The sequence below is a fragment of the Tinamus guttatus genome, unplaced genomic scaffold (genome assembly GCF_059628265.1).
Source record: "Tinamus guttatus ecotype Peru unplaced genomic scaffold, ASM5962826v1 Tinamus_guttatus_pri_ptg000306l, whole genome shotgun sequence".
In the NCBI taxonomy this organism is placed as follows: domain Eukaryota; kingdom Metazoa; phylum Chordata; class Aves; order Tinamiformes; family Tinamidae; genus Tinamus; species Tinamus guttatus.
The window spans coordinates 64,448-76,017 of record NW_028288840.1 but is presented as its reverse complement, the minus strand read 5'-3'; positions in this window follow the sequence as shown (position 1 = coordinate 76,017).

The following is an 11,570-nucleotide window of genomic DNA, read 5'->3' as shown; positions in this document are numbered from 1 at the left end:
CCTTTTCTCTTTTACGGTTATGCTTTTGTGTGAGGGAAGAAAAAGAAGGAAAAAATCTATATAAAGTCTTCAACTAAATAGCAGTTTTATATTATGTAAAACTTAAAATAAAAACTTTATAAAACAGAATATTTGAAATACTTTACCAAATATCTTCAAGCTTTTCTCCTCCACTTCCCTGATGCTCAAGTATCTGATAGGTAAATACGATTTTTTTTTCTCTCTTTTTGTAGGATTACTCTCCTAGAATAATGGAAAATAATTGAAGACAGTCCAGAAGAGACTAAAAGTGATGACCAAAGATCTAGAAAATATCATGTTTGATTAAAACTAGTAAGAAATATATTTATTTTGTCTGATAATTGGACTCAGAAGAAATATGGCAACAGTCTTCAAATCAAACAACAAAAGACATTAGTGGAGCCAAGTAGAATAAAGAGTATTCTTCATTCTCTGTAGCTTAAAAATAAAGGGTAAGGATTTTATATTGGAGATATACATTGGAAATTAGAGGGAATATAAAAAAAAATCTGGATATAAGAACTATTCAACACTGCAAGCATATGTTGAGAGGGTCTAGGATTTCTGTCACAAGAAGAGTTTAACAAGACAAACATCTGTCAGCAATGGTCTGGTATATTTGACCCTCCTTGTGCGGCAAAAAAAACCCAGTGTGATGCTCCTCTGGGTTACCTTTATTACGTATATGTGCAGTTACATCAACTGGTAACAGAGAATAGCAAGAGGCTGTATACAGGATGTTTGCAGGAGGTACAAGCCTGTCTTACCTGCTACCTTGCTGTCTATATCCTTGATATTCTGGAAAGGAAAATTGCTTCCAGAGAGCTAGCAGCAAATAACCAAAAGGATCACAAGAAGATTGGAGGCAGGATTATGTGTAATACAGTATAAGTAGGTAGTAATATAGTTCTTAGCTCTGGTACCAAAAGTGATCAAATGAATCTACCAGAAAAAAAGTAACTTCAGCAAGATAGAAAACAGTCTATCAAGAGGAGGAAAATGATTAAGATGAAATCTGACATCTGGCTGTCAAATACCCTTTTCTAAATTACACACAAAGTATACAGCCAAAGTTTCCCATGATAATCTATACAGCACTCAAACTTATTAATTTGTGGGAAAACATGAGAGTTCAAGTCATCTTCCTGATTGTGGAAAAAAAGAAATAAATAATTTTGAATGGTTCTCTCTGCTCAAAAGTTCAGTAGCCTGCAGTTTAGAAACCTAGGTTTAGCTACCTGTATTCAGAAAAAGTTTTGTCCAGTAAACCATTTTAAAACTTAGCCTTCCTAAATAAGACTGAGTCAGAGAGAAACAGTCCCTGGAGACTTGCACAATTCCTTATATACTGAAAATTATCAATATCTCTATTGCAGGCAACATAGTATAGAAAGCGCAGTGTGGATGGAAAATAGACATTGCTGCTGTGAATAACCCCATCGCACTAGGACTGTGGTCCTCAGTTAACCTGTACAAATGTTAACTCCTATAGGCTCTTCCCTTCCTTCCAAGCATGTGTTGGATGCTTGGAATATGTGTTGCAAATGTTCCTCCTATTATGACCTAGATCTGTTCACCTAGTACTCATCGTATAGGTAGGTGTGCAACACACATAAATTAATTATTGCTATTGATATTAGTACCACTCTTCGATTTTGTTGAAAAATAAACTAGAGAAGAAGTCAGTAAATATTATAAAAGAGTGTGTATTATAGCTCTATGTTTTCACTGTCACATAATTCCCATGTTATTTAAAAAATATGCAATAGATAGACTGGTCATCATGTCCATTTCCCATTTAACTTTTTCCTTTTACCCAGTTATGACTTTTTGAGCAGTATAAAAGAAAAGAAGCTAAGTTTTATTAATGTAATGTATCACAGTCTATAGCAAGGACCAATGTCATTTAGGTAAGATCCTATTTCACATAGCAGAAATTGAGTCTATGTAGCATTTCCTATACATACTTTTTTTTATTAAGGAAGTCCTTGAGTTTCACCAGTTATGGATCAGGATCTAGTATTCAAAAATCTAAACAAATTGAATAATACAACTTTGTCTATAACAGCTAATAATAGCAGAAAATTGTAGGGAGTGCTTTGGTATGTAGACATGTGCTTGAACTCACATTTGCCTCGTGCCATTACATTATCAACATTAAGTATATATAATGTGGGTATAGACATTATATCTATTCTATTACATATATTCCAGTAAGAGGACCATATGTCACATTGATGGAAATTCTGATTCTGACTAGATCACCTAAATTAAACTGATAAAGCCAGAAACCCAGTTTATCCTTCCTGAATTCATCACTGCAGTCCTGTTGGTAAACCCTCAAGAGAGACTGTCAGATCCTCTAGCTTAAAATATTCATTCATGTCAGGAAGACTGCCAAACAATAATAGTAATTGTAATAGCAATATAAATGATAAGTATACATAATACTATTCAAATTGCCATAAAATTGGTGTTGAAAAGCCCAACTTCATAACAGGAAAGGAGAAATTTAGAATTTCTACAAAAATCACAGTCCAGTTAGGGTAGCCTTTAGCTAATGCGAGTCTCCTGGCTTAGTTATGATCTCTCCATGCCCTACACCAGTCCAACTCCATTGACACCAGTGGTGTGACTGTATTGCTCATGTTGTTGTAAAAAAAAGGAAGAATTGAGACTCTCCAGTGGTCTTTGCCAAACTGCACTCTGTCATGTGATTTTCAGAGGAGCTGATACGCTCTTCTTGGCTGAGTATTTCTTTCTGTTTGCTTTTATCAGGATGTTATTAGACATTGTGAATTTGATCCTGTTTTCTTTAATGTCAACAACTGAAGGCACTTGACTCTGTACAGAGTGGAAGCCAATGCCAGCCTGCTTGCTTGTTTCCAATTTCTTGCTTTTTAACAACTTTTTCTGCAGTAAAAACTGGTGCGGTAATATTTTACCTTAGGGGAAAAAAAAAAGTATATGCTAAGTTCCTAATTACTTCTCAGCCTGACGAGTTTCATAGATTACCTAATATCAGTTTTCCTTACATTTATGCCTTCCCTCTCTGAAGCATGACTGATGGTTTGGTGTAGTCCTGCTATGCCTCAAGGCTAAAGACATTTCAATATGCAGCCAGCACACAGGGCACAGAAGTGAACTGCATGTTGGGCCAGAAGGACTATATTCCAGAAGAGATGACTTCAAAAATGTGACAAAGTACATATTCACTAATCTGACATGCGTGTCTATCATCAATTTAGGAGTGCATACAGTACATAGAGTTTAGGAGTAAGTTTAAGAAATGTGGTAACTACAATTGCAGGGGCCATAGTTCTATTTTTGGTATTTCATTTTAGCAAATTTTAACTTTCAATTTAACTTAATAGGAACTGAATAGTAAGATCTAATTAAATAGCTGCTAACAACATCTGAGGAACTGGTTCTTCCTGGAGTCTTTCCTTGTGTCAGGCAATACTTGAGTATCTAGATGCTAATCTCTATCAATAAAGGCCTAGGATCATGCCAATTATGTGACCATAAACCTGAAAAAAAACCCAGAAACTCTTTTGGTTTGGAAACAAGTGAATTAGGAAATATGGCTGCTAATGTTTTCTTCTATTTCATGGTGATTCTGACTACAAATGTACCTTTTGTCTGAGTTTTGAGCTGAGAGTTTTCTATTTTTTTTTTTTTCCATAAAGCTGTATCTGTAAGTTACTACTGCAGAAAAGGCCACTTTCTACTACTTTATTACCTGTAACATGTCCTCAACAGAGTATCATTTTAAAAGGCTTCAGACTGAAAATAAAATACTGCTCATAGTTTTTTACAAAGTCAATAGGCTGCCTTTGTAGAGTGGAAAAAAAATAGTTCTAGGTGAATAAAGAAAATTTCTGACCCTCTTTCATATGTGCAAAACCTTCTGCTTTCATCACATATACAATTTTTCTTTATTTCTTTTTCTTTTTTTTCCTTCATGGTTCAGTGCTTTTCATTTCTTCTAATCTGTGTATGAACTCAGCTAATGTGTGCCTCTGTCTCACTAGCTTTTTTGGAGGTGCTCAGATGATATTGATGCTCACTGATAATTGGCTAATGGGCACCTATTTATGGTCAAGTGCCTCTAATAGTGGGCACTGTACAGCCAAGGTGGACAGCGCCCAGGAGTGCTCAGCTGGGAACTGATGGTCATTTAGTGAATGTCAGTGATAGTGAAGCTCAAGCCAAGAAATTCAAAGAAAATCGTACATGAAAGGCATTATTTTTGTTTAATATAGTTTGCTCAACAGTGTCATAACAAGAATCTGTCTAACTTCTCATTTCTTAGATTTTTTTATTTATTAAAAATCCACTTATCTTGTGAATTCCACTAAAGATAGTAAAATGATTAAGCAACACTATATTCTGCATATATCACTGACAAAATAAGGAGGGCAGGGAAGATGCCTGAGGGACACCTTGCTCATGTTCTTTCAGACTCAATTCTAGGTAGGTTTTCTACTCTTGAGGATGGGTTTATTTCAACACAATCTCAATCTCATGTATTCTAGAAAAATATACACAAACTCTAATTCTGGATTTCCAGGAACACAATTACAAGTCTATATATGTACACAGAAATACAATTCCATGTATTAGCCCTCAGTTTGTAATTGAACATCCTTTTGTAAGTGATTCAGTCCAACTTGGAGTGATGTCCAGAAGTTTGGAAGTCTCTTAATAGGATGTGACAATCTTGACATTAGCTGCCTCAGTAGACGCCAAGAAACAAATCATGTAGAGCTTAACAGATCAAAGGCAGCACCTGAAGTCCACACAGAGCTTAAAAAAGGGTAGACGCTGGATAAATGAAATTGATTCTTCTTAGAGAAGTAAATATATTTTGAAAAGTTTTGTTGTGCTTACAGGGTGAGTGGTCCATTAGGCACATTGCAGTCATGCAGGGTAAAACTCTCAGTGGCTTGGAGAAATCCTCTGGAGACTACAATTGACAAAACAGAAGATAAGTTCCAGAATACATTAAGGTTTAATGAAGCTTTGAGGCACCAATGCCAGTGAACTTTTAGGAAAGGTTTAATTTCATATACATGATGAAAATTGCTTCTCCACTTTACTATATGTAAACATATTTTAGGCTATGCTTTGTCTACATTGACTTTTTAAGACCATCATTTCTCCTTAGGTGACTGGAAGACACAGCTGAGGCACAAGAGATATGTAGACACGAGTGTTTCTTGTAATGTGATGCAGCTGCCTGCTTTCTATTATCATTCACCAAATGCTAAATATAAAAGAAGTGAGACAAAAACACGTTTTGGTGGTTTAAGTGTGAGAGATTGCTGAAAACAGACATGCCTTCCTGAGATCTTTCAAGAAGGGGGAAAATAAATCTTTCTGTGTAGGCTTCCAATGTTCCTATCACCTGCTGTGTGGTTATTATGATTCAGAATTATAATCCAGCCGGACTCAGGGCAGGCTGTGGTTGCTCAAGCCTCATATGTGAAATGTAAAAGTAAAGCTAAAGGGGCTCATCAAATTGGTTTTGCAAATGGCACCAGAGAAAAAATATTTAGATGTCTAGAAGCTGAAGGTCTGTGTATTAGACTGCTATGCTGCACTGTAAGCATGTACTTAGGCCATAAAACCTCCAAGGGGTAGAAGTAATGGATCTGGGTGGTAAGATAGTAAATATCCAAAGATTACTCCTGACTGAAAAATAGGCAGCAGAAAGAGTGACATGTTTGATGGCACGTTTATTATCTCTGATCATTCTTTATTCATCCTCTTGGAGATGATGGTTAGTCACCTGAGGCCTGAACCTGCTACCTAAAGAGTGGTAGCTGCTAGAAGAGTTGTAAAAGGATAGCTCTACAAATGATATTTCATTTTCTGCTTTTTTGTTTAATTCATGGAATTTTGAAGGGAATATTTTCTTCTTTTTTGCCGAGACATGCTGAGATGTGCTGAGGTGGAAGCAAATGAAATTGGATGCTTGGATGCCTTGCTTGTCAAATATCCAAAGTCCTTCACATATCTCAGAGATCTGTGTGAAGGGTGGAAGAGAAAATTACTGGAAACCAAATCAAACATACTGTGAGTGTAATTTCTCAGGAAGTTTTAACTGCAGGTGCAAGCTCTTTTTGCAGGATGATGACTTCATTTATTTGTGAATAGCTGCAGACTAATTGCCTTGTCATGTGAAAAGGTAAAAAAGAGGTGGAACTGTGTGGACTTTGCTGTTATCAAGCTAAATGACAGAAGAGTTGGATCTCTCCCTTTTACTGTATGATCAGTATCTTTTTAACTGTAGTTTCCTTCAAATCCAGTAAGCTATATTTGGTGAAAGCAATTAGGAGTTTTATAAGATATCACTGGAGAATTCAGCACTCACCTCTAGATCTCACCATTTGAAGAATGAAATATTAAAAACAGTAGTAAACCTGACAGCATGGATTTTTTTTTTCATAAGAAATAGCGCTTCTCTACCACATGCAGATGTTGAGATTGTTTTTTAATTTGTAATTTAAAATCATTCAGCTCCCATACTTTAAGCTCAAGGCAAGGATACTCCTTTCACAGTAAATAAACTGATCCTTTTTCATAAAAGTCATATGGGACCTAGATGTTCAGTGTATATGAAAAATGTTTACACAAAAAAAAAAAGACTATCTAAAGTAATAGATTCATTTATCTGTGCCCAGGTCAATTTGTGAAAGGACAGAAATATATTTTTCAAAATGTAATAAAATTTATGGTTAAAGTCTTCAAATCATCCATATTACTAGCATTGATATTTTTATTGATATAATAATAATTGCAATAGTATATATATTGTGTGCATATGCAATGGTTTGAATTTAACTCCCTAATGCAATAAATCTTGGAAAAGATGCTACATATAAATGGGAGACTAGCAGGGAGAGAAAAGAGACTAAGTACTTTTTTTAAGAGGATAAATAAAAATTATCCAAAACCAAGAGTGTATGGAGAGTAATGGGAGCTTGGAATATAAAACAGAGAATCTATGAATCACCTATAACATTGATAAAAAAGGCAGTACTTTAACGTCTATAATATGAATTGATGTATTCCACAAGGGTTTTGGTGGGAAGTAATCATGAAAGCACAACCACATTTAAAGAAAAAACTTAAACATGAATTAGTTCGGTGGCAAGATATACGAGATTTTGACAAATCTCCATTTTGCAGCTTATTTTATGTCCAATATGTAGAACTAAAAGTGTTGAGAAATTTCAAAATGAGCGTTTTGCTTTCTTTTCCATTTCACAGATATTGAATCCTTACGAGCTCCTTTAAGCAGTCTATAAGATCCTGTATAAGATCCATAACTAGCAAGACCACATTCCTTGTACATGCAAATTACAGTTTTCTGTGCCTGCATATCAAACCTTATGTCTCTGCCACGATCCTGAGGGCTGCTTCCTGGCACCTGCCTTCGAACTGAGGTCCCAGTTGACTTTCCAGTGGCATCAAGTCTGTACTTTTACATCAATCCTCACTGAAACAAGCAAAAAACAAGTTCCAGGTTGTACATTTTATCTAGTCTCCACTTTCGTATGTACGTTGCTTAGACTGAGCCAGATAGTGGGCTGGCAACTCAAGTGAGCTTAGTGCCAATATTCAGCTCTGTCATGATTAGTTTACTAATGTAGTATAATGTCCCAGCCTTACATTAGCCATTACTTTTTTTTTTTTTTTTTCCCCACCAGTATGATGCCATTTACTTACATTCTGCATTAATCTGCTGTATGTCTCGGTTATTTTTCTTCCTGGACCCCTAGTTCTTCATACAAATAATTATTTTGGTGCAAGTGTGCCATGTCTCCATGAGTTACATCATTCTGGCACACATCCAGGTCTTTTTCAATTTGCCAAGATCAAAATCTTTCAATCTCAAAATCTGGAATGGCAATACTTTTGAAATTTAGCAAGGATCAAATGAAATTACTCCACAATTTGTATTGCATAAAATATGCTCAGAAAGTTTAAATTTGGAAACTGTATTTTTAATATAAAAATCTCCTGTGTTCATATTCCCAGAATCCTAATGTCTTTTCTAAAAGTTATGAATGCAGGAGAGAGTTGAAAGGCATCTCCTCGATTCCAGGGCATCTTTCCTAATAGTTGTTAAACCTTAGCTTACAAAATAGAAGCCATTAATATTTTCTGCAATATCTTTAACATGGGAAACATGCCTTGTGTTTTTCCTGAAACACATTTTCTTAAAAGGTTGAATTGTTTTGATTGAAATCTGCCATGCAAACTTAATTCTCAGTCAGCCACTCAATATGGAATTACAAGGTATATTTTTCTACAAAGAACAATTACAGTATAATAATCTGGTTTGGAAGACTTCAATTTCTCTTTGAAAGAGTTAGTTCCTAACTTAGAGATCTTATCAGAGCATTCTGATATCCCAAATCTATGAATTATACATCTATCCAAAAGCAACTTTCAAATATTTTTTCCTAGAATAATCTTCTAAAATGGATACATTGATCAGGGTGGAAACTGAACATCCTTCTGTTTATTTTCTTCCTGCTGTGATTAGAGTGGAAGTCAGTATGGAATGGGATGTTTGTCTTGCAAGGCATTATATATATGAGATACTGCATTGTGCACATAATTCTTTAGTTCATTTTTATCAAGTGCAAGTGGGGAATTCTCAATATTTGTAGACTTTGTTTCCTGGGATTAAAGCCAAATCCTAGAAATTTCCTTTAACAACTCCCCTGGACTTGACCTTTACTATATCCACCAAACAAGTTTGGTGATCTAACAGTTCTTACTTCAATTTATCATGGATGTGAAAACTGCTGGTCATGGCTTGGTACAGTGCACTTCATTCAATAAGGGACATCAGGAAGCCTCACCACCAGCCTCAGGGTAAATTCCTTGCCAGCATACACAGCTACATAATGGTGTAAATTTGTTTCTGTCACATTGCTCTATTCTATTTTTCAAATGCCCCACCTGGGGTGCCTTGTTAACACGTGTTAGATACACTCTTTTTCTTTTCTTATAAAAGACTGCATTTGGCAAGAGGTTTTTGCAAGCATCCTTGAATGAAAGCTGTACTGTTTTTTAGTACAGGATGTATGCCAAGGAGACAACTCCTCTACTTGCTGCTTCTCTTTACTTCTGTGAGGTCTCCAGTTAAATAATCATACAACAAACACATTTTTTTTTCAAACTCCCAATGCAGAAAAAATTATATATTTTGAGAGCTCTCTATCCCATAGTTGATGATATAATGTATGAGACTGACACCTACACTAAAATGTGTAAAAAAAAATGTTTTGAAAGCATTTTCGTTTCAAGGCTTAGTTTAAATATTTTGATATCTTTTTCTTGTCCTTCTTCCCCATTTATATTTTTCCTCTCTTTCTCTATTGTCAGCGGAATATATGGGATGACAATAAGCACACAAGAGAATTAGGGAGCAAACTTAAAAATTCTATGACTAGTCTTAGCACAAATATTTTTTTAGATACTCTGCATACTTAAGAGAATTTGTCTCAATATTTTCAGACAATAGCACTGCTAAGAATATGCACAAAAGCATATGCACAAAATATTTGTAGGTGCACAAAATACTATAGGTGTCTTGCATATTTCACTTCTCGTGTATTGATATGAACACATATATTATAATGAGTATATCTCAGTGGTTCTCAAGATCTCCCTCCCAAGAGGGAGACCAGCTAGCTAAGCAGGAAAAACATGATTTCATTTTGAGTGCCATTGATTCTTTGACTTGAGCTTGGGTAGGGGTTTATCCCACTGTTGCCCTTCATTAGGTGCATTAAACACCCGCTTCTGCTTCAGACTAGCTCAAAGAGTAATTGTGCAAATTTGAATAATTATGTGTGTCTCTGTGGAGTAAACGGCAAATCTTAATGAGCTCCCAGGCTGTGTATGTGCTTCACTGCACAACACAAGGGAAGTGATGGAGTCACTGTCCCTGGCCGTGTTCAAGGCAACATAGAGGAGAAGGAAGCAGGGACAGTCTATAAAAGAAAGAAACTCCTTTCTGCACATTTTTGCCTTGACCTAGCTGCTACCAAAATAGGGTCAAACCTCTAGGTTCTATACTCTGTAACAAGTGGGGAGAGGAGAGATGGATCAAAAGCCAGGAAGAAGGTGATGTTTATCAAAGGCCAGCTCCAGTGGTAAAATTCCTTTATTCTAGTAGAGATTGAATATTCCCAAATAGGAAGTTGAATGGTGAGTGAGATAAATTTCCCCACTTCCACAGAGGTCTCTCCTGAATCTGAAAACTGTGGAACAGCTCATCCTGCTTCCCTGTGTTGGGTCAGGGGTTGGCTTGGATTTCATGACAGAAATATGAAGAGTTAGTGCCTATGACTAGTGTCTAGGGAAGGGATCATGTTTCCACTCCATTCTACCTAGTTTTTCAGGTGAATAGCAGTTTGCTGCAGACTGCCCTTCTGCAGAACAAAATCTTCTATTCAACTGCTTCTAACAGTTTTTCATAGCTCTGTGATAGACTAAGACCATAACAGAACCCACATATAGTCTTCATTGCATCTTGCATTTAAATATATGTTTCGTATGCCCTAATTATTCTCTTTTTTTTTTTTTAAATCAGGGAAACTCTAGTGTTAATCCAGTGTGCTATCTTAAAATAAACAAAACTAGAGAAAACCATAAAAAGGCTCCAAAAACAAAAGAAATTATCTTTAGAAGACTGCAGAATGGTTTATAAGAACTGCATAGAGCTTCTCTTAGTAAATGTCGTAATAAAGGTTCGTTGATTAAAAGAAATTGGCTCTATTGCTCATAATAGCATCTCATTGATTGAAAAGCATTGCCTGTAATGGTTTCCTCCAAAGCAGCATCTGTTATGTATTAACCTTTCAGCCTTTAGAATCATGGGATATGAATTCCTTGCTCAAACTACTGGTCAGATGACCCATCCATGACATTTAATAAATTGCACCTCTGCACATAGATCCAGGATTTCATAAAAACAGGGCAAAATGCATTATAAAAAAAGGCACATTTTCCATGACGTATGGTGCGACTAAATCCTTTATGTTAAAACAACGAAATTTACTAAATTCAGAGTGTAAAGTTTGTTTTATTAAGTCTATCAAACAATTTCTAAATTACCATGCAGGCTTTCATGGTAAATGGCAATGTAATGATTGAACTTTGAATGAGAGAAAAACTAGTGTGTCTCGTTTATTGGGCAAAATCATAGGAGCACAAGACAGCTTTGAATTTCATCTTTGCGATAGTTACAATAACGCAGCTACCTATCAAATGTACATTATGCATTGAGTGTGCATAGAAAGACATGTATTTTTATTTTTCTGTAACATAATTTCATCTTCCTAATATTAAAATACATACAGAAGATAGAGTAATTTATTATCACCATCAAAGAATCAAATTATTTTTCATAAAAAACATATGGACAGTGTCATTATAGAGATGACTTTGTTTTGCAAAAATATGTTTTATATGTTTTTTTTTTTTTAATTCTACATGGAAATTATTTGAACATCTTAGAC